Source organism: Rhinolophus ferrumequinum, chromosome 14 (genome assembly GCF_004115265.2).
Source record: "Rhinolophus ferrumequinum isolate MPI-CBG mRhiFer1 chromosome 14, mRhiFer1_v1.p, whole genome shotgun sequence".
Taxonomy (NCBI): Eukaryota; Metazoa; Chordata; class Mammalia; order Chiroptera; family Rhinolophidae; genus Rhinolophus; species Rhinolophus ferrumequinum.
Window position 1 is genome coordinate 10,326,320 of NC_046297.1, and position 26,046 is coordinate 10,352,365.

The 26,046-nt window shown below is 37.3% G+C and overlaps 1 protein-coding gene across 7 annotated transcripts in view; it reads left to right on the forward strand.

Moving 5' to 3' along the window:
• Positions 1 to 26,046, forward strand: part of EYA1 (EYA transcriptional coactivator and phosphatase 1) — a 303,123-nt gene that overhangs the window by 12,164 nt on the left and 264,913 nt on the right. The gene's annotated exons all lie outside the window — the stretch shown is intronic.

Genomic DNA, 26,046 nt, shown 5'->3' on the forward strand with positions numbered 1-26,046 from the left:
TGATCAAACGTGATACTCTTACACCTGTGGTTTCAGAGCTCAGCTTTGTTCACAATAGAATTATTACAAACCCAAAGTGTGATCTTTAGTAATGCTGTTGTGGTTCCTGTAAATGTGTGTTTTACAAGACCTATTGGTGTTATGCAAGAAGCAGGAACTGCTAATGGATACGAGTTTTAATAACAAACGGTCAAGTGCTATCAAGGTACTTTTGCAGTCATACTGTATGCAATTACGGAGTGCGTTTTATGGATTCTCAGTCCTCTCGTGAGGTAATGCACCCAGAGCCCTTCCAGATCATTCTGTCTGATGTAGTAGCTTTTACCCTGAACAAGAAAAGCACCCTGAACCCATTTAATTTGTTCGTTTGCTCTTTGAAGCTCCTGTTATGGGCTTGGGGTATTCCATTTTATTGTTATGTTAAAAAATGCTTTTGTAGTGGCTATGAAATAATTGACAAATAAACTCACTAGTAACGGACTCCTTACTGCCCTCTTTGATGTAACTTTGCTACTTGCATTGATGGAAGTTGCTGGGTGGGAGAATCACAACAAATTTAGCAATATCTGCAAATAAATGCTGCTGATAATATTTCTTTTGCTGTTTTTATTATGCAAATTTTAATTGAAGAGTTCAGAAATTAACGAAGATTTGAGACTGAAATAGAAAAATACGTAAAGAATGTAATGATTAATTTTTTGTTTTGCCTAGCTTAAGGAAAAAAACGTGTTTAGTGGGCAATCTCATTACACATCGTTTTGAGGGGTTTTTTGTTTGTTTGTTTGTTTGTTTGTTTGTTTTTAATCGCATGAGGAGTGAAGCAGTTTTGGTCTTGAGAGATATTTGGCTATCTCAGAGGTGCAAAACTAGGAAGGGATATTTCTCAAGGACAAACACTGTGTGGGCTTGGAGAAGCCTTTCCCGGCAATCTGTCTGGTTCCCGCCTGCTCAGCCACGACAGGCCGCAGTCTTTGCAGGGGTCCCTGTGTAGAGGCTTTGGGTGGGCTCCTTCAGGCACTTCCTCTGGCTCTCAGGTTTCCCCTTCTCCTTAGAACGGTGGGCAAACAGGCTCAAGGTGAGAAGAGAACCTAGAAATTAGTAGGAAATGTTAAGATAATTCAGGAAAAGAAAGGATTGAAAGGAGACCTGGAACGTACTTCCAGAAGGGCTCGTACTTCCAAACATGAATGGAACTTTGCCTTGCTCGTCACGGTCACCTTCCAAGTTTTTCCTACCAAGTCGCAACCATATTTAGAATAAACACAAGAGGGTATTGTACCCCTACTACCTGCTTCAACACATTAACATTATGCCATTTTCATTTCATCTTACTCCTAACCCACTCTCCACACCACCACTGAAAGATGACGAGTTTTTGCAGTTTTTTTTTTTTTTTTAGATAAAATTCATATGCATCATGGATCTTCACTGGACCATTTTGACAAATGGTTATACCTGTCACAGTTAGAACAGTCCCACCTCCCTAGAAAGTTCTCATGTCCCTTCTCACTCAGTGCTTCTCCACTACCTGTCCCAACCCCAGAGACAACCACTGTTCCAATGTTTTTCACCCTTGATGGGTTTTGCCTGTTCCAAAAGTTCATAAACATTGGATCTTCACATAATGTGTTCTCTTGTTTCTGTGTTTTTTCATGTAGCATCATCTGTGAGATTTATCACTGTTGTTACGTGTATCAGTAGTTTATTCATTTTTATTGTTGAGTAGTATTCCATAGTACACGTTCTTTTAAAAAATTTACATACATTCTAAGCACTTATCTGGGAACCTCAATTTCTGCATATTTATAAAATGAAGGTCTTGAAATCCAACGAACCTGATCCTATTTTCAGCTTTATTGCTTTATAATTATTACTTTATAGTACACCTGCTAATGGCCCGTTCTGAATTGTGCCTCTTCTAGTAAAATTTGTTTTCCTAAGCATGTTCTGATAAGAGAGAGCAGGACCTTTAGTTTCCTCATCAGAGATGGTATGTTGTTGTTTTTTAAAGTTCTTTGAAAGCTTTTGCACACAAACCCAGTTCATAAAACATATCTGTATTGCTGTACATGTGCAATTATCAGTATAATATTAAGAATCTCTAGTGACTTTGCAAACAACGATTCTGTCTCAGCTTCACATGGTTCTTTCTCTCCACCATAGATAGAAGTGTATGTGACAAGATGGGAGAGGAGGCAGTGAAGACTCTTCGTTTCTTCCTTTTAGGCCAGGACATCTGTTCTGGACTGGAGACTAACAAGAGTGCCACCCACCAGTGTTCTTGTAACCCATGGGAAGCCCAGAGAGTCTCTGTGTGGGAGGGACCAAAAGGGACTCGCTCCCCTGGCATGTCAGTGGGCCGCGAGGGGACATACTACGGGGGCCCCTTAAACAAGGGTATGTTCACTCTTAATGTTGGTGCTACTACGCTTTGTGAGATTTGAAGTTAAAAGGCTTGGGGTGCCTCGTGACATTTGAGGGAAGGAAAATGACTGATTATGTGAGCATCAAAAAGCACAATGTTCCTGTAATGTAGCTTGGTGACCCTAGTGGCGCTTTGGAGCTGTGTCTATCATGTGATAAGGGACCATGGGCAGAGATGAAGTTGTTTCTCATTTGGATCCTAAGTAGACAAAGGTGTTAAACCAAATTCTACATTTGTTTTTTATTCTGGAATGTTCTACCTGTGTGTGATTTTGTACGTTTTTTCTCACTCTTCAATTTACTTCATGGGGACAGAAGGTGAGGAGAAGGTGTGTGGGCCTTCACGTCATTTCTGTCATAATTCTGGCCACTCCTCTGTTGCCTCTTGTGGAGTCCGCCTTTGGAGGAACACAGGTCTACTTTCTCTCACCATGGTTGGCCCTCTCTGAGGTAAACAACTCAAAACACAAGCATCAAAGAGCCAAGATAGGGCTGCATCTTTCATTTTCTTCAGTATATGAGGTTTTCTAGAAGGAAATCATGTCAAGATAAGAAAAGCATCTATTAGGTCCTTGAAAAAAAAGTGAATTTAAAAAATAAATCACTGTATTTTTCCTTGAGGCTGTAAGGCCTTTTTGTTTTTAAAACAAAAAAAACCACTATGTAAAAAATTAAACCTTGTGTCTGCATTAGATAGGCAGCCTGGTATCTGGAAAACTACATTTTAGATGCAGAGTCTGAAGACCTGGTTTGAACTTTTACTGGTTGTATGACCCGGGGCAGATTTTCAAGCATCAGTTTCTTTAACTGTAACGCAGAGATGTTCATATTTACCTTTTCTTGTTTAAAGTTACAATTTTGCAGGTCAAATGGGATACTGTATTTTAAAGTCCTTCGAGAACTGAAAAGTACTATAGAACTCTAATGTACTAAATATCTGTAGAAAGAATGTGATCATGGATTAAACATTATCTGGTTACTTGCAAGTCTCCAATAAAATTTTTAAAATCATACCTGTGCTAGGTATTATATGCAACTGTATCTTTTTGGGGGAATACAATTCAACCCATAACAAAGCCTAAGAAGAATGTGAAGCCTAAAAGCTCATCTATGGCTACCCATCCCACCGGCCATCTCAGCACCTTGAGTAACTCCAGTTTATTTGGTTACTCAAGGAGTGGAATTCACCGTGAGCTGGCTTACGCAACTAAGAGGAAAGTCTTAAAAATAAAGGTGTCCAGGGAATTCAGGCAGTTTTCTTTTCATTTTTCTCTGTACATTATTATTATTATTTCAGTTTTTCCTTTCTCTACTGGCTTTCTCCGCTCTCCTGGCATAGTGCTGGCTGCTAACCATGGTTGACCTATTACGGAGCCATCTACCATGTGGAAAGACTCTGGGCCTGCCTGGGTCGTGATGCTCGGGCTGATGAAGGAGGCAGCAGCAGAAACAGGGCAGTGCCCAGAGAAGGGGCTGGGCACACCACCCAACGGTTGCCACTATGACCCTTCATAAAACCATAGGTCCTCAGGATGTGCTCATCGAAGCAGCAGTTGGACACCACAGCTCTAGTCCTCCCTCATCATCTAACAGGTGGAGAGATTAAGTCCTTGATGTGCCGTCACTTAGATTCTCATCAGTTTGATGGAAATATCTGATTGTGGATATACAGAGGGTGCCACAAAAATGTATACACAGTTTAAGAAAGTAAAAAAAACTGTATTAAAATTATGCTGATGGTAACCACTTTGAGCACCTCTTGTCATTGCAGAAGTCAAACGTGACTTCTATTCATCTTGTGTTACCAGTATAGACTGAGATATTACAATTTAATACAGTTTTTTCCTTTCTTAAAATGCATGTACATTTTTTTGGCACTCTCTTTATATAATTCTTTCCTGATAAGTTGTTACAACTATCGGTTATAAGCTGCATTTATAATATACTAGTTTTTCTTCTCTGCCTGATCTGTCTGAGAGCAGCAATATTTTGCATTTTCAGTACCAGGCAATAACGTTGGGAGCAGGGGCTAACCTGTCTGTGGTGGATGCACAGCTAATAATAGATGCTAACTTGAAAATGGGAAGGCAGGTGGGAATAGTGAAGAAAACCCTGACTTGGAACCAGAATACTTGGTTTTGAGTCACCGCTTACTAACTATAGGACCTTGGGGAGGTTATTTCAACTTCTGAGCCTCAATTTTGTTTTTATACGTAGAGATAATATGACCTATATTCCTGGGTTGCGGTGAAAACATAAGAGAATATATGCCGAAGCGCTTTGCCGACTGTGAAGCAGGATGTACAGCCACTAGTGCCAAACCCAGTGTGGCATCTTTTCAGGCAGGGGAGGACATTTCAAGTCAGACGTATCTGCTTCAGTCTTTGCTCTGCACTTGGACCGTTTTCTAATCTTTGCCAGCCTCAGTTCTTCCTCATTTGTAAAGTGGGGATAATCATACCTTCTTTTCACGATCATATGATTAAAAATAACAGATGAAGGACATCTAGTGGATAAGAGCACAGTTTCTGGAGCCTGGCTCCTCGGGCTCAGACTAGAGCTGTGATACCGCTAGCTGCAGAATGCTGGGCCCGTCTGTGTGCCTCCCGTGGGCCATTTTTCTCATCTGTAAATGGGATGATGGTAATAACTTACATCATGGAGTTGGTGTGGTGATTGAATGAGATGAGAACATGTGAGAGTGGTTCGAATGGTGCCAGACACACATAAATGCTGTTGTGTGTTCCCTGCTATTCCTAATAGGTATCGTCTTGGACACGCCTGGCACACATACCGTCAGTGCTTCCAAAACACCCTCGTTATTGGTTAAAATTGACTTGACTGGAAGGATCCGGTACTAGCTCTTCATTTAGTTTTAATGGATGAACATTCCCAGGGTTAAGATGAGATTCTGACTGGGGATGTCAGACCACGCTGGAAGGAATTCGGCAGCACTGCCCGTGAACAGGAAAGACTGGTTTGGGTACAAGAGCCCACGTTGGAATGTGATCTGTGAGTCTGAGGGACACTGGCTGGCAAAGTTCAAACTGGGCACCAGGTTGTATTAGCGGGTAGGTGTTTTAGGTAAAGAATAAAACCTGCACAGGAACATTGTCCCAGAACCAGGACAGTGACTTGTTTATATTTCCAGGGCCAAACCCAATGTCACGACCTTTATATGCTCTCAGTAAGCAGCATTTGTTTATCTGAGCTGGCTGGCATTTGTGTCCTGGCACAGCTCCTTTGGTCCATGTGTACCCAACACATAGAGTGTGACAAGGAAAAAAAATTGCTTGTGGCACATGCTAGAAAGAAAGGAAAGAGGGTCTCTCACCATTCAGACTCACTGATTGGGAACATTTAATGTACAGGGGTCTCTGGGCTCAAATAACTGTGGGAGTCAGAACCCGGGAAACATAACCAGTTAGCAATGATGGCATGTGAATCTCTCTTTCTGAGTAAAATGCACAGACCTTGGAACTTCATTTTTTTGGGGGGTGGGGGTGGTGTGTGGTGTGGGTTAGGGTAGGAAGGGTAGCTTATCTCCTTAAAAGAAAACAAAACAAAACAAAAAAACGTCCTGGTTTACAACTCTCTGAAGGGTGATGTAATAATCAGAAATGTGAGCTAGAATAAGAAAGCCATTTCAATATAGCGATAAAATAATAAACTTTTTCTGCAAAGGACCAGATAGCAAATATTGGGGTTTATGTGGAGAAGATCTCTATGGTGTGTACTCAGCTCCATAGTTGTGGCATGAAAGCTGGCATAGAGGAGCCTCAGGAAGGGGTAGGTGAAGTATAGATGAACCGACGACCCCCACCATTGTTCTTTTGGCAGCACTTGACGGGGGTCAGCAATTGCACTTCCTCCTGTTTCAGTGTTTCTCATTCTGTTCCTGTCGGTCCAGCTCCGTCATCTTGGATTTGACTTATTTCCTCCCTCCGGGAGTCATTTTCTTCATTTTTAAAATGAAGATCTCGTTCTAAGAAAGCGTGATTCTGCTAGTGTCCATATTGTACTGGATAATCAAAGTTAATGAAGTTTGTGCATCACAAAATAAATAAGCGTGGTGGTCCCTAACAGATGGGCAAGAGGACCCATCATGGAAGCCAAGTATCTTTGGGACCCACCAAGTACCCAGTTTGATGATCCAATTCCACAGTTTCAGGATTGCATGTGAATCCCAGTATGACACATCTCTACATTTCTAGGGTCTCCTGACCTTTCTTTTTTGCAACCTTTTTCATCCCTCAGTCAATGAGTATCATTCTTTGTAGAACCCATAGTATATCTTTATATTGACACTAATATAACGATAAGGGTCTCTGATGTCCCCATTTCTATACATGGATAATTTTATTTGTATAGAATGTTCCTGTGATTAATTTTAAAAGGTGCTTGGACTATAATAATAAAAAAGCACGTCTACATTTTGTATCCCATTGTCGAATGTGTTGGGTTTTTAAAATATCTTCACACAAATTCTTTAATTCTCCTCCCTTTTAAGAGTTGGAATCCCTTGATGACGAACGCTTCCCTTTGGGTATAGTCTGGACTTAGTGACTCACTTGTAATAAGCAGTAAAAAGAGCAGAAATGATCGTATGCCATTGTGGATACGAGGTCATAAAAGCTGCTGTGCCTTCCTCCTTGCTCTCTCTTGAGTCACTCACTCTTAGGGAAGCCAGTTGCCATGTTGGGAGGACACTCAGGCAGTCTTGTGAGAGAGACCCATGTGGCCAGAAGCTTTTTTTCTCCTTCCACGCGACGGAGCTTTCTTGGAATTGAATCCTGCTACGCCAGTCCAGCCTTCAGATGATGCTGCCACAGCAGACAGCCAAAGTCCGTCCTTAAGAGCACCCCTTATATCTTGTACCACCTATCTCAATTGCTCCCAGATTTCTGACCCTGAAAAAGTGTGTGAGATAATAAATGAGTGCTATTTCAAGATGCTGAGTTTTGGGATAATTTGTTCCAGAGCAATAGATGACTAACACAGTGGTACTATGGACCTTCCTTTTTTTTTTTCCCCCATTAAAATGATCTTTGCTCAGTATTTTTGGACAAAAGAAGTGAAGTTTGATAATTAATATGACTACTTGTATAAATTAATATTATATATGCTATCGTAATAGAACTATATAGACATATGTAGTTATATAAATATAATTAATATAATTTTTCCTATTGCATTTATGTAGAACCAACCATGGGGTGTTTTTCTCTCTTTTGCACACTGAGTACATTCAGATGTCAATTTATCTTTATCTGCCCCATGCCCCCAAAAAACAGAACTCTTTCTTCTTCACACAACAATTGCTTTGAACTGCTAAGCAGCATACATTTTATTCTATACTATACTGTCCACACTTATTGACAAATCTGCATATCTTCTAGAGTGTGAGCTGGTTGAGGGCAGAAAGCATGAGAGAGGGATTACCACTCTCCTTCTGACATGCAGCCCTCTCTATTTTGCACGTTGTGGATGTGAAAAATGTTTTGGTTGAATGAATGGATGGATAAGTATAATTGCCTGGAGCGGCAGTCTTGTAAACAGAGAGAAATCTCCTCGTGCTAGTTTGGCAGCTTTCATTCTACGTGGCTCCAGGGAACCAAGCACCTTTGGAAAGAGACCAGAGTCTGGCTCAGAGCTTTTCTTGCTCTGCCAGGTTTCAGGAAGGTAGAGGTATGCTGAAAACAAACACCACTGCTCTGAAACCTCATTAATTGGACGGCCATTAATGGAAAATTTCTGATAATTTGAGCAGAGGATGAGGTTTAGTTTTACATGTCCTGTTATAAAAATAGGATTATCAACAAAAATAATGCAGATTAATTTTACCCATGTATGTGAATATATGAAAGCAGATAGGCAAAATAAACTGACAAACATATACGAAAATTTCATATGCTTTTTGCAAATAAACCTTATTCATTGAAGAAAAATTTCGAAACTGCTCTACTAGGTTCAACTAGATCAATTAATGGTTACGTTTCAAAGGAATTCTTAAACATTTTTGAAAAGGTCTCCCAAATTCAATTTAACATAAACTAACATTCTTTTAATTTTTAAAATTTTGATTCATATAATGTGAGATATGTGTACTCCCATCTCGCATGAATAACGCAGTAACTGACCTTGTGTTATCAGTTTAAGTGAGTGGGTACCTGTGAGGGCACAAGCGGAAGCGTAGGCTTGGTGGGCAGTGGAAGGTTTGCGTTGGCGGCCGGACTCAGCTGCCACCTGTGCGTATGCAAATCTCTGATCATCTCTGAGCTAGTGTCTACAGCTCTAAAATGGGGATAATATTAGGTTGGTGCAACAGTAATTGCGGTTTAAAAGGTTAAAAACAATTGCAAAAACCGCAATGACTTTGTACCAACTTAATACTTCAGTCTTGTGTATCTCCGAATAATTGTGAGGGCCAAAAAGAGAACATGAGTGCCTTTATTAAGCAATATAGCAATATACATACAGATGTTATGTGTTTGTCAAGCGCACATCTTAAAAAACAACAAACGCCTGTGTGTTCTTCTAGGTAGTATTTTTTTAAAAAAATCTTTCTGTGTCCTCCTTCACAGTTTTTCCCTTCTTTTTGTAAGGGAAAGGGAAATAATTAAAAAAAAAAAAAAAACAACTGTTGATTTTATGTCATTGATTTTTTTATTTTGAAATGTGGTGTGCATAATGCAAGGGGATACAAGAGAGAATTAGCATTGTGCTGTACAAATAATGAAGTGGGTGACTGTTTATTCACTTGTTCTTATTTTTACTTAAATCATGTATAAACCAAAATTCTTTTTAGGGATCCCTGAACTTATGGTAATTAATTTTGATGTCTAGAAATTGTCAAATTTTTATTATATAAAAAGTCATTTGACAAATATATAGTAATGATGATTTCTTTTTTTAATGAGGCAATTGTATTTTTTTCAAAGTATAGCCATCTGAGATGTGATTCAACAATAAAATATTATGCTTTGAATAACTAAATGTTAACCTTAGCCCTAGTTACATTTTACAAAGATGTAAATAAATTCTAGATTATTTATTATCTAAAAATATTGTCTTAGAAATCTAGATTATTTGTTAAAATCATCTATTTAAGATTCCATTCCTAATTTCCATTTACAAAAAGAAATAGATTTTCTCAGCATAAGGAACAATGACCAAGAACCCATTTCACTTTTTTTACTCTCACTGCTTATAGTAGTGATTTTTAGTGAGTTGTCTATTCAGGTTTCTGTGAAACATTTAAAAACCATATATTTACCTGGCCTCATCTGGTAAGCTGGGAGGCGATAACTTTCAAAATGGGTTAAAAAATATTTTGTGTTTAGGCTTGTAAAATTATGTCCCCTGAAAATTGTTTATAATTGGTTAGTTGTGTCTACATTTAACCCCTTGTATTCTCAAAATAGGAAACTGTTGGTGGTGAAATGAAACCCAAACAACTTACAAGTGATTTCATCCATAGAGATGGCTTTAATTAAAGTTCATTTGTTAGAAAGTTCACATTAGACATTAGAATTGGTGGTTTGCTCCGATTCCAAATTATTTGGGAAAAAAATATATTCACCACTTACTATGGAGTAACAAAGTTAGATATATATTTTAACTTAATCAAACAGCATGTTATTTTGTCTTTTAAAAAATTGTTATCTTTCTGGTTGTCGTAGGATAATTATTTAAAAATGGTGACTGATTTCAATCAAAATCGATATACCTCTTATGCATGCATTTTAAATTCAAACTGTGAGTCAGACTCCATCTTAAAACAACAAAGCTAACAAAAATTTTTCAAATGAACATGTGATCTATTCGTGATATTGAATGAGGACTATAATTCACAGATCCATCCGCTGTGGCAGCAAGAGAAGTTAACTGGGCTAGTTCACACCAGTATGCGATGGGGTTCTATGGTGAAATTGTCATTACTTCCAGCATTAGAGTCCTTTGAAGGTTGCATTAACTTTGGGACAAATGTGTTCTACTGCAATTTTAACTGAAATTAGTGGCTTTCACCTACACAGCCAACATGAATTTAATAGATTTTGATATTACTTTGAAAGACCAGGCCCGAAAATCTTTTAATCTTCTTACCTACCTTAAAAAATGAGGAAAAAATAGTATAATATTAAAGGCATTTATAAAAGTAAAAAAAAAATTTATAATCCTATAATTTAATGAAAAGTTTTAAGATAATAAATGGATTTTGCTAAAAAGAAAAAAAAAAGAAAGAAAAGAAACATGAAAACAACATGTATTGCATATTAAATTGATGCAGATTTCTGAAAAGTTGTATCGATAGCTACATTCTCCAAACATTGGATGTTCATTAAACGGATACCAGTTCTTAAACACACAAGTAACAGGGAAAGATGAAATGGGCTGACTTTCTGGGGAGATATCAGCTTTATATCCTTGGAGATGTTCACTGCCTGACTATTACTACTGAGAATACAGAACATTTATTAGGTATTTACTATGTAGCCGGGCTGTTCTAAGCACTTTACACATATAGCCTTGGCTCAAAGTCCATGGTGATCATCTGGGGAGACTGCATGGGAGTAGGTGGAAATGGATGGCCTCCAAAATCCCCTCCACTGCTGAGATTCAGTGAATCCACAATTTATTGCCCAGTACCTAATGAAAAAGAGGAAGTGGGGCTATACAGATCAAGGAGGCTTTTTCCATATTCAAGGAGGCAAAATGCATAATGCTGTCTGTGTTCCTTGGGGGTTAGCATATATTTTCAGGAAAACTTGGCTATATTTTTTCAGAAAGGTTCACATAAAGCACATACAGATTACAAATACTCGTGCTATTTCTTGCCATTTTTCAAGTCCTCTGTGAGCCCCCAAATATAGTATTGAAGTACCTTAATTTTTTTTAATGTCTAACAAAATTACTATTGACCTATGATGAAATAATATGGGCTTTAAGCTGGTTATAAGTGAATTCAGGGTAATAATCTTGTTTCTTTTCTTTTTTTTCTGATTTTTCTTTTTTTTTTGTTGTTGTTGTTTTAATGGAAGCTCAGACCAGTAGTGACAAATTTGATCTTAGAATGGGAAATCTGATTTCTTATTGGATAGGTAATAAAACCCTTTGAAAATATGTGCCAACTTGAAAGAAAAGTATAACAGGGTTTTGCTTGTGAAATGTTTAGAAAACACAAAGCAATTTACCTAACTTTTCTATGTATTTAAGAAAAATAAATATGTTTAATTTTAACTGTTTAAAAAAATGCTAAAAGACCCTATTTTCCCCATCTAAAGTCTTACAGAAGTAAAGGCATTCTACAATGATTTCTCCAGTTAATAAATGCCTGCTTTTCCATGCATCCTACTTTTACAAATTTCTGTGGGAAGCCTACAGATGAATCTTAATTTTGCTTTGAACAGTCTTTGGTCTAACTTCTGTTGTTTCTTTACATATACATGAATCCCTTCTCTTACATAGTTCCACATTTTTCAAAATATTAATCTATGAGTATTTTCAGTTAAATTAGAATACAACTCACCAATATGATCATGCTATTAGCCTTAATTCCGTGTCACTGGAACGTGAGTGGTGTGAGGACAAATTGGGGATATGACTGAAAGCATTATATTCAGCCATTTTTATAGTTCTCGTTTGCTGATCCTGTTTCTATCTATTATTAATTACACTGTGTGTGTGTGTGTGTGTGTGTGTGTGTGTGTGTGTGTGTGTATCCTGGTTCCATCTATAACATATATGTGTATATATATATAATCTTTGATTCAATTACAGGTAATAATGTTGGAGTAATTTGAGTTAGAAAAAAAAATTCTTTTTTTTTAAAAAGGGGACCTGGGTATAGAATGAGGGAATCATTAATCTACTATGTCCAGTCTTGAGATAAATACTTTTTAAAAACTTTTTCAAATTTACATGCATATTGAGACTCTTGGAACTTTGGGAACTGGACTATATTTGCAACTAACTACAAAGACAGTTTAACTGCAATACCTTATGTAAGTTTTAGAGGGACATGCATTTTTAATAAATTAAAAAATAATTCTTGACGATACGATATTTTGCATTTATTTTCTATATATCCATATGATTTTAGATATAAAAACCCGTCCCCAGCCTTAGTCTTTATTTCAAATCTTCACTCCCTCTTTGATAGAATTAGGCCGAATTACTAGAAGTTAGATTCCGCTCACTCGAGCTGAACGCTGCCTGGGGGTGTGGAGGAGGGGAGAGGAAGTTCATCTTTTTCTCAGAGGTGTGGTGCTGTTTACTTTGGAAAGAAAAGATACAAGTATCTCCTAAAGTGGATTAGACATGGCAACACAAGATGATACATTTGCACTCTAAACTCTCAAGCAGCTGTGAGAATGTCTTATGTGTGAAATTTCTTACCTTCTTAAAAATCTTGATAGAGTGAGTTGTAGCTAAGTTCTTAACAGTCAAAAACAAACTGCCAATGAAGTTTATTTTCTTTTTTGCTGAGTTTTCTGGACCATTGTTCCGCTTGAGGGGCCCTGTTTGTTAGTTTTGGCTCCGGGACTTCTCTTCCTTCAGGATAAGCTCCCCTTAGGCACTTGTACACCTCGGTCGGTACTCAGGGCTGCCTCACAGTTTATTCACAGCCCCTGCTAAAGCATAATTCAACTGCGTGACTTCCTGTGTCAGAGGAGGGGGTGCCGACAAGGGGGTTTGTATCTGTAATGTAAATACATAGTTGATTCTGTGAAAAAACGGGGACGTTTCTGTTTGTTCTCGTAAAAGATTCCTGCTGGAAGTTTTATTTTAAAGCTGGCTTGCAGCCTTTTTTTTTTTCTTTTTTCTTTCTTTCTTTTTTTCTTTTCTTTCTTTTTTTTTTTTTTTTTTTGAGTTGGACACTGATCTGATTTTCTGCTTTCATGGCTCTTTCGGAAAAAAAATTTAAAATATTTAATTCAACATTAACTGTGCTTACAAGCTACATAGCAGAATAAAATCACATTACAAACATTGTAGTATTAGATTTTATCACCATTTATTTCTTCTAGCCTGTCCAGGGATTGCTTCATGTTCAGTAGAACTAATTTGCAGTCAGACATTGAGGTCTTCTAGAAGGCCAGCAGGCTCCAGAAATTAATTTATCCAAATAACCGATCCCTCCTAGGCCAACCATAGAGGGAAGGGACACCAAAATGGCCTGAGAAGGCAGAGCTTCCTTTTGAAGTCTGGAATGTTTTGACTGACTTGAAACAGGCGGCTGGAATGAAAGGATAATTTTCAGTGACCCAGGGTTTTTTTTTTTTTTTTTTTTTTTTTTTTTTTTTTTTTTTTTGGCCATTTTCAAATATTAGGTAAAACAAAGAGAAATTGCCTGCTCTAATTTAGAAAGACTTAGTAATCAGGAAGGCAACCAGACTGAGAATGATGTTCCAAGGTATATATATATATATAGCAGAAGCTTATGTACTAAACCTAGGCAAAGGAAAAGGCAAGATTATTATTCATTCCCTTAAAATACCTTACCGGGGATAGATTTTAGTCAGCATATCTGCATTTTCATCCTCTACACCTGAATTCTTTTCTTACATTAAAATAAAAGTTAATTGCCTTGATTTATTGCTGTTTAAAACATTGCTATGTTTTCATTTTAATTTTATTAAACAGAAGGTTGTAATTTAAAATAGCCTACTATACTAAATTAGTTTACTAGGACCACTGAGCTGATAGTTCATATTTGTCTAATTTTCAAAAAAAAATAATATGTTTTAAGGCCATTGGATCGTTAAAGCTAACAGTTATGTGAACTGAAGCACGGGACTATCCGATGGTTTTGACTCTAAGTCGAAGAGTAGGACAAAGTCATTTTGAATAGATTCACTCCTTATTCTGTAGATTATTCATTGTCACAGAAAAAAAAGTACGCTTTCTGTTTTTAGTGAAGAAAATGAATTAAAAGTAGAAATTGGTAACCAAACCAAGTGCTCATTGTGATAGAAAATAGGAAATGCTTCTTTTTACACAATATATTCCATATCCCCTATAGTGCAATTACGCACTTACATAGTATATTTTTTTTAAAAAAAGGATTAAGTTAATACTTGTAATTTAAGAGTTCTGGAGAGTAGGAGACGACAACTATGAACTTAGGCTTTATTTCACAATTTTGGAGCATTATAAAGTAATATATTTACTGATGAAGCCACAAGTAGGCCAATCCTGTTGTTGGCAATTAGTCATTCTTTAATTGGTGAAGCATGTCCTGATTTAATATAAAGAAACAAGAAATTGTAATTTTATTGATTTCGATCTGTTGTGAGATCGGGTCGCTTGTTTTGAATTGGGTCGATCGGCATTCTACATTGTCATTGCTGAAGTTGTCACACCTTACTTCTCTAAGTTTCATCTTTAAGTTTTGTACCAGTTTTCCATGGGATCCATTGCCCTTACAAAGCCAAACTACCTGGTAAAATATAAGAAACAGTTCTGAGGACAGAGTGTCCTTCTCCTGGGAGGTGCCATCACATGATTCCTAGGTGTCACAGAGAGAAAATAGCATTGTGCCTTCACCTATGTATCATCTTTAAGCTCTTCTTTTACCTACTCAGAGGCTGAGTCAAAAATGTCAGCTCTTTAATAAGTTGTGGGAAAGCCTTTGGAAAAGAAGGAAACAGAGAGGTTTAAGCGACAGTTGACTGGGGCTAGCAATGTTGATGCTTTCGGAGGGAAGATCAATTAAGCTAGCTTGGTAATAAGAACTAAGACTCGAAGATGCTACGTAAATACATGGTTGAGATTTGAGAAGTGGGCTCAGCTGAAAATATTGGACAATTTGAGGTAATAGTTGCTTATACCAGCGGACTACAGAGAAGAATGTCTGCTAGGGTTGTACAATCCATGGAGCCATGAGAAGAAACTAGAATTTCTAATTTTTAATCTCATCCTTATAAAAAGCATGCATTTTGTGTAGGTTTTACATGTAATATACTAGTAAAGCACTATTTGTATATAATGTATAGATACGTGTGCACTTGATCTTTTTTTTACTGATGAGGACTGAATGTTTAAAAAAAATTTGGAGATGGCTATTTGTGACAATAGTTAGCTTAATATGCTTTATCCTGCATATTTTCCAGCAGGAATCAGCAATTGTCTATATTGATCAGGAATGTTAATAATTGAATGTGAAATTCCATACTCATGATTAATAAAGGCCTATAGATATTTTCATGTGGGAGATGAATATTTTGTATTTTTCTTTCTGTTTGCCCCAACATATCTCAGGGGGTGGGAATATATTTTATCTTTACAAGTAATATTAGTTTTTTGCTTAAAATCACTGTAATGTGAATGTATATCATTATATAAATATTACCTTATGTTTACACATAATGTAGAGCCTTGGGTACAAGGTAGCTGATCTTTTCTTTGAAATTATGTTAATGAACTTTATGAAAACTTTTTTTTTTCTGTGAACACTGAGGAAAAAAATACATCATTTCTTGCTGTTTGAAAGTACTGCACATTTGACCTCTGGATAAGTAACACTACAGTTCCTTGATAACAAGGCTTAGTGAGGACACAATGCTTTTTTTCTAAATATTTAAATCAGACTTTCTCGCAGGAGAAGAATTCGTGTTAATATGTTTAACTGCAAATGACAGAGGACCATGAGTTCACTTTGGGGCATTTTGAATCGGGCATTTTGGAGGTATGCAGGTGATTTCTGCAGAGAGTTGAACACTGAATATGGGTTTCTCGAGTGGACTGGCCTAGACGTATAAATCTGCGGGCCATCAGCAAGTGGCTGATACTGAAGCCAATAGCTGAGGTAACCCAGGAAAACTGTGTTGAGAGAGAAAAGGACCAAAGAAGAGAAGATTCAGGGGGATATCAGAGGCAGGGAGAGGACGAGGGGCCAGCTGAGGCGCGGTTGGAGAGGTAGATGAACCAGAGGTAGTGACACAGCTCCTGGAAGAGGAACGGGCAATGGTGGCAGGTTCGTTTGAGGAATCAAGCCGGACAAGCACTGAGAGGTATATGATGGACAGGACACCATAGTCTTAGCAGTCTGAGTGGGACAGCGCAGGATGGAGTCCAGATAACTTGTGTTGATAATAAGTGGGAACTGAGGTATTAGAGATACAGTATTGTGAACTACCATTTCTAGAAGTTTGGCTGAGAAGGGAGAGTTAGGGCCATAGCTAGAGGCAGATGAAAGACTGAAGGACGATTTTTGGAGGAGAAGGTGTCCGTGCAGAGGGAGTCCATGGAAAGCCCTCCTGTTCTCCTCTGATCCTGCCCTCCCTCTAATGTGGCTCTGTCTGCAGAGAGCACAGCATTGTGGGAAATGGGGGAAGCACTCTCACAGCTATGTTTTTGGCCATAGGATCTTTATATTTGCAGAGTAGCAAATAATCATTTATGGGAACTGGCTGAGGATCCACTGTGCCAACTCTCATGGTTCTAAAAGCCATCCTTTCCTCCTTGGCATCACATGCCCTGTGCCCACGTCCCTGCCTGGCAAACGCTCCCTCCTCCCTCTATTTTGAAGTCAAAGATCAATCCCCTTTATGAAGTCTACTTTGGTGGCTCCAACTCATTGTCCTCTCTCTTCTGTGATCCTTTAAGATTCTCCTGGGGCCCTTAGTAAGTTGATTTGCAACTAGCTGTTTACACAGCGCTCTTCCAATGCCCTGGGGAATCTCAGGGAAGCTCCCTGTCCTGCCTCTCCCACTAGCCTGTCACATTGCCGGGCACTTAATGGCTACTCAGCCAATATCGCTTGAATGAATGCATGAGTGAAGAAGGACATCAGAAAAGACAAACTATAAATATTGGGGAGACACCAAAAACCTGTCTTTGTGACTATAGCTTATTTCTACTCATTATACTCATCTATGTGTAATTGGCTAGCAGCCAACTTTATAGAGGGGATAATAATTACACTTAATTGGGATGATGTCTATACATCATGACCCCTGTTTATTCAAAGTTTATTAATCCAGTTCTTTCAAAAATATGTATTTGTGTTGGTTTTATGTGGTATGTAATATGTCAAAGTAGAGACGTATTTAATTTATTATATTCATTACTTTTTAAGTAAGAGAAAATAAATTAGAATTTCAAAGGGAAGTTTGAATTGCAAAGTGTCTTGTTGGGAGTACTTAGCGTATTCAATTATAGTTTTAATAGAGACTGTAATGTTCAATGGACTATTGTTGAAACGTTTTGTTTGCTTTTAATTCTTTTCTTTACAACTGTTGTTCCCCTTGCATAAGAATCTTCAAAGTAAGTGGAATGCAAATTAGTGTACAAAAGCCTTGGGTTATGAAGTGTTTAACATAATATTCTGTGTTTCCCATCATTTATTCCAACAACACTAGACTTGGTACTTTTCTGTCATGGCGATGTCCTGGTATGAACTGTATCAGTAGTAAAAATGTGCAAACATAATTAATTAGCTTATTCTTTTGATGTTATTCAGATTCAACTTGGTTTTGAGCTTGCGGTTAACTGCATAGTTTTACAGGGCCAGAAACTGAACACTTTCTTTATTATAAAAGGATAAGTGGCATTAATTTCTCTTAGAGTTAGGATCAAGAAATTGGGAAGCAGAGGGTTGGAGAGGGAGAGCATGGCTTTGAGGTCACGTGACTCGGGCTCTCATTTGGACACTGTCACAATCTGGCTGTGTGATCCACAGCCAGATGACTTACCTGGCCTTCCTCATCTGAAAAAGGAGCTAACAGGGTATCATGGAGTTGCAAGAAACAGATGATACAGTGCTTGGCATATGGTAGCTACTCAACTAACGTTGGTCTCTTTCTTTCTTCCAAGACAATTTTGTTCTTTCTTTTACTAGACAGTAAAAAATATGTAACTCAACCTTTCTAAATATCTCTAAATATTTAAGGACGATCAGAAGCAAGTTCAGTGCTAATTATTGGGAGTTGTCTTATTCTAGATATTGGTATAGTCCTGTACTTTTAGTCTCCTTTACTATTTTTTATGTCTAAGTTTTCTTAAAAGGCTGTGCTATTTCTATACAAATAGTACATTGAAAGAGTACGTTTCAAGTGATAACAGCAAATTATTAAAAAATAAAGCACAGAAAACCACCTCAACTCCTACTATTTGAAAAATAACCGTTGATAATATTAAATGTATATTATTCCAGACTTTTCTTGATGCATTTTGTGCATATGGAAAATAACTGGATAGAAGTTGGATCGTTCTATTTAATTCTATTGGATTTCAAAAGAAGAAAAAAACTGAAGTGAGACAAAGAATTGCTGAACCCCAGGAAGATGTTATTCTTATAAATAATATTAACTTACAATAGACCATCTCAAATTAGTTGAAAAAGTTTAATCTGAAACTACCAAGTAAGAGATATTTTTTTAACTACATGTATCGATTTTCAACAGGCCATTGACTTTTTGCTGTAAAACCTGAGGATATTAGCCTATGTCTCAGTTCTTTGTTCCCATCTGACAGTTTTTGTTAGTTACTCTTTCAACATTGTCAAGGTTTATACCATTCTATTAGGGAAATTCTAACAGTTATTTAATCTCTAACAGTTATTTAATCTAAATACTATTTCAGTAAACCCAGTATTTGTCACCATTCTTCTCTGTTTGTTTGTTTTGAGTTTTTAGTAATTTTTCCAGAAGGGCTCATGAGGTGCTCTGCTCCCTGATCTTGTGCAAATGGGAGAATGTCTGTTTTGCCTTCATACTTAAAAGGCAGACTGGAAGACTACAAGATTATTTGGTCTCATTTCTCCCACTTAGCTTTTTAGACATCACACTGCATACTAACTACTGTGGAGAAAAATGGGATGGACTCCATTTTCTATCTCATGTACGGTTAGATTCTTCTCTCCTTGAATGTCCTTATGTTCTTTCTTCATCCTTGTGGTTTAATAACAACATGTGTTTGGGAACTGATTTTTCTGTATCACTGTTTTTCCTTTTTTGTGGCACCTAGGGTGTCTTTTAAAAATGTATTTAGTAGGAAAACTTTATTAATGTTATGTGATATTGGGGTGCCCTTTTGATTGAAAAGTTCAAATATACATTTCAGGAAAGATTTGTTTTATTATATTTAAATTTTCTGCTCTATTTCATTTATTGAATTAATTCCTCCTGAGTACTGATTATGCATACGTTAGATACCTTTTATCTGTCTTTCATATACAGAGGGAGCCAAAAAAAATGTATACACATTTTAAGAAAGGAAAAAACTATTAAAATTGTAATACTCAATATGTACCGACACCAAAAGATGAATACAAGTCATGCGTATTCATTTTTTTGGCACCCCTGGTATTTTCAATAAAATTTGTTTTAATTCTTTTCCATTTTGTTTTGAATGATTTTCTCCAGCTTCTCTTTGGCGTTCCTGTTTAATTCATATCTACTCTATTTATTGTTGTTTCTAGGGTAGCTTTTCTCTTTGTAAAGTTCCTAGTCTTTTTTTCTGTTTCTTTCCGGAGTTCTGTCTGATCACTTTTTATCACCCTTTGTTGTTTGTATTGTTTGAGCTTTTTTTTCTTTTAGGAGGTCATATGGTCTATAATTTATTTAAAACTTCTTCTTTAAACTCTTTTTTCATTTTCCCTGCATAATGTCTCTTGTGACATGTAGTTCTGGGCTATTGGGCCTCTTTCTGAAATTCAGCTTTGAACTATAATGAGCTTAGAAGACATTATCGTTCATTCAGAGGCCACTCTGAAAGAGTTCTAGGGAAGCTGGTGATTTCCTCTGCTACACTGGGTTGGCCGCGGTACAAAATGTACGCTCTGCACGAATGCCTCCAGTTTCCGTGGCACCTTCCGAATTGAAGGTGCTTTCCTATGTATCATTTGATCATGACAACAAAATATGAGTAGACAGGAAATATTACCTGCTTTTTTACTGTGGACGGGACTACGTTGCAGAGTGTGTGTGTCTTGGTCAGGGTACCAGGCTAGTGATCCAGGCCCTGGACAAGGTAACCGGTACTGAAAGCTCACCTCTGGTTCCGAGTATGGTGGTGTTTTCCTTCTCTCACTTTCTTCCTTGTGTTGCTGCAAAGAAGACACTTACTATTATTGTATTAATTGTATAAATTCCCTCAATGTTTTCCATAATCCTGAGGCTTGATTTATTAAGTGACAACAAAACCAACAGTGGCAGCATGTTTTAAGCAAGAGCACAGGGCATGGAGCTTACCGCTGGTCTAATGGCTTCCTGAACAGCCCCCACTTACCTCTCCTACCCGTGTGCACCTTTGATTCTAACCATGCACCTTTGTGCTTTGGCATCACACAACCGCAGTTCTCACCTGTGCCCTTTACTCTGCCTTGAATGCCCTACTTGTCTTAAATAACCCCTCTTGATCTCTTCCTGGAGTTGATGACTCCTCATCAAAACAAAACAAAACGAAACAATCCTTGACTTAAGCATTATCTCTTTTGAGAAGATGTTTTGTCCTAACCCAAAGATCTGAATATTTTGATGGTGATCTTTTCTCCTCGCTGTGAAAGAGCTGGCTTTCTTGCTCATCTCTTCCATGAGCCGTTAGGTGCCTGTGGACCAGGGATCATATCTGATTTTGGCTTTTTAATTGCCTACATCTGGCGATGCTGGAATAACATAGGTGCTCAAAAGATATGTAATGAAACGAAGACTAGATTAACAAATAAGTTCGGTCTGCATGGGGACATGTTGAATGTTTCTCAATAGGAAATTTACACTATAGGTTTCTTCAATACCATTCATCTGGCTTTTATGTACAGGGTCATTCAAAGAGACAAAGTGAAGAAAAGTCCTTAGGAGACTCTTATAGTAGTAGGCAAAATCTGAAGATGAATTCACTGTCCTCTTCAGAGATGTCAAAGCAGTAAGAATAAAAAGAAAGGAATGGATACCACAAACATTACAAAGGACGAATGACAGCTCCCGAGGAGTGATTGATAGGATATCTTTACTCACATCGTTCTTCAGCCAAGGAAGCCCTTTCTCTCCTTTTCACATGTTTAAATTTAAATATTTAAATTTTACCCATCCTTCATTTCCAATTCAAAACCTATCATGAGCCAGCTTTTGCCATAATAATGCCACATAACTAACAAGTTCAACACTCCATGGCTTCCAACAGCAGAGGTATTCTTATGCCAGTTGCCTGCAGGTTGACTGTGGTTGGGCTGATCGAGGCTGGGGTCAGCTGGGTGGCTCTGTTTCAGGCCCTGGGTTAGCTGTGTTGGCTTCAACATTTGCTCTGGTTCAGATTTGCTCCATAAGTCTCTCGTCATGTTCGGTCTGATGACTACCTGATAAAAGCACAATTGTGAAAGCAAGCACACTTAAAACCTCTGCTAGTGTCACATCTACTCATATTTCATGGGCCAAAGAAAGTCACATGATTAAGCCCAACTTGAATAACCCAATACTGCATTTTATTATGCATTAAAATAACAATTTATTGTGGGAGGGTAGAATAGTGTATAATTACAGAACAACGATCCAAAATATCCTGCCATCTTCCCTATGATTCTCTCAGCTAGAAATGATTTTCTAAAGAAATTCTGAATTCTCATGGTACACTTTTTGTGTGCATAGCACTTTATTTGTACCATGAAAGCATTACCTCTTTAAGACAGAAGATGATTCATTCTCTTTAAGAAATCGGACCAAGTACTCTCCAAGGGAACACATTCAAGGGTTTAGTAAAAATGTTATGCATTTAAACTTTCTCTAAGTATATTTTTGAAATAAAAATGGCAATCTGTTTGTGTACAGTTGTAACATATTTGTAGACATACCCTTCATGAAGCATGCGGAGATATTTCTTTTATATTCTGTTGACTTACATTGGCTGAGATACTGAGCTTTACATTTAAGGTACTGGAAGTCAAAATTCATTGACGTTCACTCAGAAAAGAACATTATAGTCCGGTGCCAAATAATTCATTTTCTCTGTTAGAGAGATTCCAAAATTCCCTTCTAGACATGTAATTAAAATATTTTAGGGATGGTTTTCTTCCTACTTAAGCATACTTTCCAAAGTAGCTTTATTAAGCAACAATCTGTCAACCTTTTTTTTTTTTTTTTTTTGTACGGAGGTCATTCTAAATTAAATAATTGATTGCATCAATTATAAAAAGTTGACCTTCTGTGAAGGAATAATGGCATTGAAGAAAGGTTTGTTTTATTTTTCTTTTTTAAAATAAAATATTTATGAAGTTGTGTGATTTAGGCTACTTCCAGAAAAATGATATATTGGCTTGCTTTCAGAAGCCAAACCAAATAAACTGTTATGAGAAATATGGTATAGTTATATATTTTGGCCACCTTGGTTAGTGCAGTAGAATAGGGTAACAAAATGTATTTTCTCTGGATAACTTGAAACAGTGCTCTTTTGAAAAGCCAGTTTGTTCTGGTGAATTCTGTCTATTTATAGTGTCACTGAAGACCTGCGGAAGAGTTTGGATAATAAGTTCTTCTGTATAATGGAGAGAGATGTGAATCCAAACAAAGGAGAAAGTGTAGAAGTAGAGCCAGAGTCAGCAGAAAAACAGGTCACCCCACTTGGGCGATGAAGCAGCACCACTCAGCGGAAAGTTGCTTAGGCAGAGCATCACGTGGAAACCCCAACAAGCCCTGATTGGATGAACTGCCCAAGTTGGCTAGAGACTCATAAGAATATAATGAATTCACAATTTATCATTTTATTTTAACTTAAAAGGTATAAGGTATATTTTATGTCAGTGTTTTTTGTTTTGTTTTGTTTTATTAAAGCTTATTGGGGTGACAATTATTAGTTAAGTTACATAGGTTTCAAGTGTACAATTTCTGTAATATATCATCTATATATCACATTGTGTGCTCACCACCCAGAGTCAGTTCTCCTTCCATCACCATATATTTGATCCCTTTTACCCTCCCATCTACCATCTCCCATCCCCTTTACCCTCTGGTAACCACTAAACTATTGTCTGTGTCTATAAGTTTTTGTTTCTTCATTTGTTTGTCTTGTTCCTTTGTTGTTTTCAGTTTTATATCCCACATATCACTGAAGTCATATCGTTCTCAACTTTTTCTGTCTGATTTATTTCGTTCTTAACATAATAATCTCAAGATCCATCCACGTTGTCGCACTATTTCATCTTTTCTTATGGCAGAATAGTATTCCATTGTGTATAGATAACACACCTTCTTTATCCAATCTTCTTTTGAAGGAAACTTGGTTGTTTCCATGTCTTGGCCATCATAAATAAAGGTGCATTGAACATCGGAGCACATATATCTTTATGGATAAATGTTTTCAGATTTTTTGGGTAGATACCCGGGAGAGGGAATCCTGGGTCATATGGTAATTCTATTATGTCAGTGTTTTGGTGTTAGGCCAAGACTGCTTCTTTGAGGATGGATCCGAGTTTGGAATTCAGAATCCTCTTTTCTTGCTCCCTACCCCACGCAATAGAATATATATTTGTATTCTTATTCCTTCTCTCTGTACAAAAGATAGCTCACTATACACACCTCGTTTTTTTGTGTTTACTAATTCTTGGATATCATTCCATATCAGTACACAGAGGGCTGCTTTATTTTTTATAGTTGCATAGCATTGATTGGCTATGCCATTGTGATGGGCATTTGGAGGTTGTCCAATCTTTTGCTATTACAAGCAGTGTTGTGTGAATAATCTTAGAAATACGTCGTTTTCATGTGTACACTAATATACGTAGGACCAATTCCCAGAAGTGGGATGACTGGATCAAAGGGTGTATGCATTTGTAACTTTTTTATAGCCGCTGCTGGATTGCCCTCCATAGGTATTGTAACTGTTTACACTTTACTAGCCATGTACTAGAGGGCCTGTGTTCCCTACTGCTTTGCCAAGAGACTGTATTGTCAAACTTACATTTTTGGCAGTCTAAGAGGTGAAAATTTGTAAAAATCTCAATGTGGTTTTAATGTGCATTGCTCTTATTAGGAAAGGAAGTAGGCATGATGGTAAAGAGCACCGACTTTGGAGCCCAGCTGATCGGGGTTAAATTGGGGCTCCACCACTTTCCAGCTCCGTGACCTTGAACCAATTTCTTAACCTCTTGATGCCTCCAATTTTGATGACTATATTTCAGAGAATATCAACTACCTCAGAGGGTTGCTTTAATAATTAAATATGTTAACATAGGTTAAGAGCTAGACTAGTGTCTGGCACACAGTGTGTTTTGCCTATTATTATTGTTGCTATTGTCGTTTGGGGAGTTGAACATCTCTGTGTTTTAGTGGCAATTACCGTTCCTTTTCTATGAATTTTTATCCTTTGCCTATCCCTTTTCTATCATTTGTTGGTCTTTTCCTTATGGATTTTTATGAACTTCTAATGTTAAGATTAGGCCTTTATATATAATCTGCAAATATTTTTGCAGTCTGTTGCTTGTCTTTTATTTTTGCCTATGATATTTTGTCATGCCCACTTTTGAAATTTATGCAGTTGAACTTATCAATCTTTTCTTCTATAATTTTAGGATTTTACTTCATAGTTAGAGAAGCTTTTCCAGCTTTAAGGTTATAAAGCAATTCCCTACAATGTTTTCTCTAATAATTTTATGATTTCATTTCTTTTTACATTTGAATGTTTAATTCATTTGGAATTTATGTTGATGCCTGGTTACAGAAAATATTTTGATTTGTTTTCATCAAAGATCTTTTCCCCGAGCACTAAAACTAGTTTTCAAAGAACAGTGACAACAAACTCTTTTCATATGTGGAGTATGTTTTATGTAATGTAATTAAAATTGCAAAATTCCAATAACTAGTGTACTAGGCCCACGTAGGTTTGAAAAGAAACACTCACAATATGTCTTCCTATTGCAGTCATGAATAAGGACGTACATCATACCTCACTGGCAGGTAAAAGAACACTCTGAGGTACAGAATACCGAGATAAGCACACAAATGAATAAAGTCAGGGCCACCCTGTCTGGTGAATCCACACATTAAATGGAGGCTTGAACTGGTACTTCGAAAGGCTGGCCTCCTTTGCAAACCTTTGCAAATCAACTTTTCCCCCTTTCTAAATGCTTTTGCTGTTGGTTCTTCCTGTACGTATCTAATCGTAGTGGTGGGGTTTCAATGCTCTCTGTGGAAGTGAATGAAGACTCTACTTCTTCACTTTCTATATTTTAATACAAAATAATCGAAATGGAAGGGGGGCATGAGTAATAAAGCCAGCTGTGCAAATGAACTCTGCCTTTCTGTTTCTAAGGCATTTGAAGGGACTGATATTTCTAAAAGGAGCTGGCTGGTTTCTCCAAGCTGGCTATGGCTATTGCAGCACCTACAAAAATCTGTTAGATCAGAAAATTATGGAATGCAGAGGGTGGCAAACTTGGCTGCTGTGAAAGCATTCCTAAACTTCACAGTCTTTGTGGACATGGAGGGGAGAGCATGGCTTCTCCTCTCTGGGTGGTCACCCCAGGAATCACCTATACCTGTCACAAGTTGCCAAGGAATGAAAAATGAAGAAATTTAATAAAAGTTTTTTTGTTGCTGTTGTTACTTCTGAAGATAATGTTGGCTTATTAATTAAGGCTTATTCTTCAAGCGACATAAGGAAATGTGTTGCAGCTCATTCATTCATAGGGTT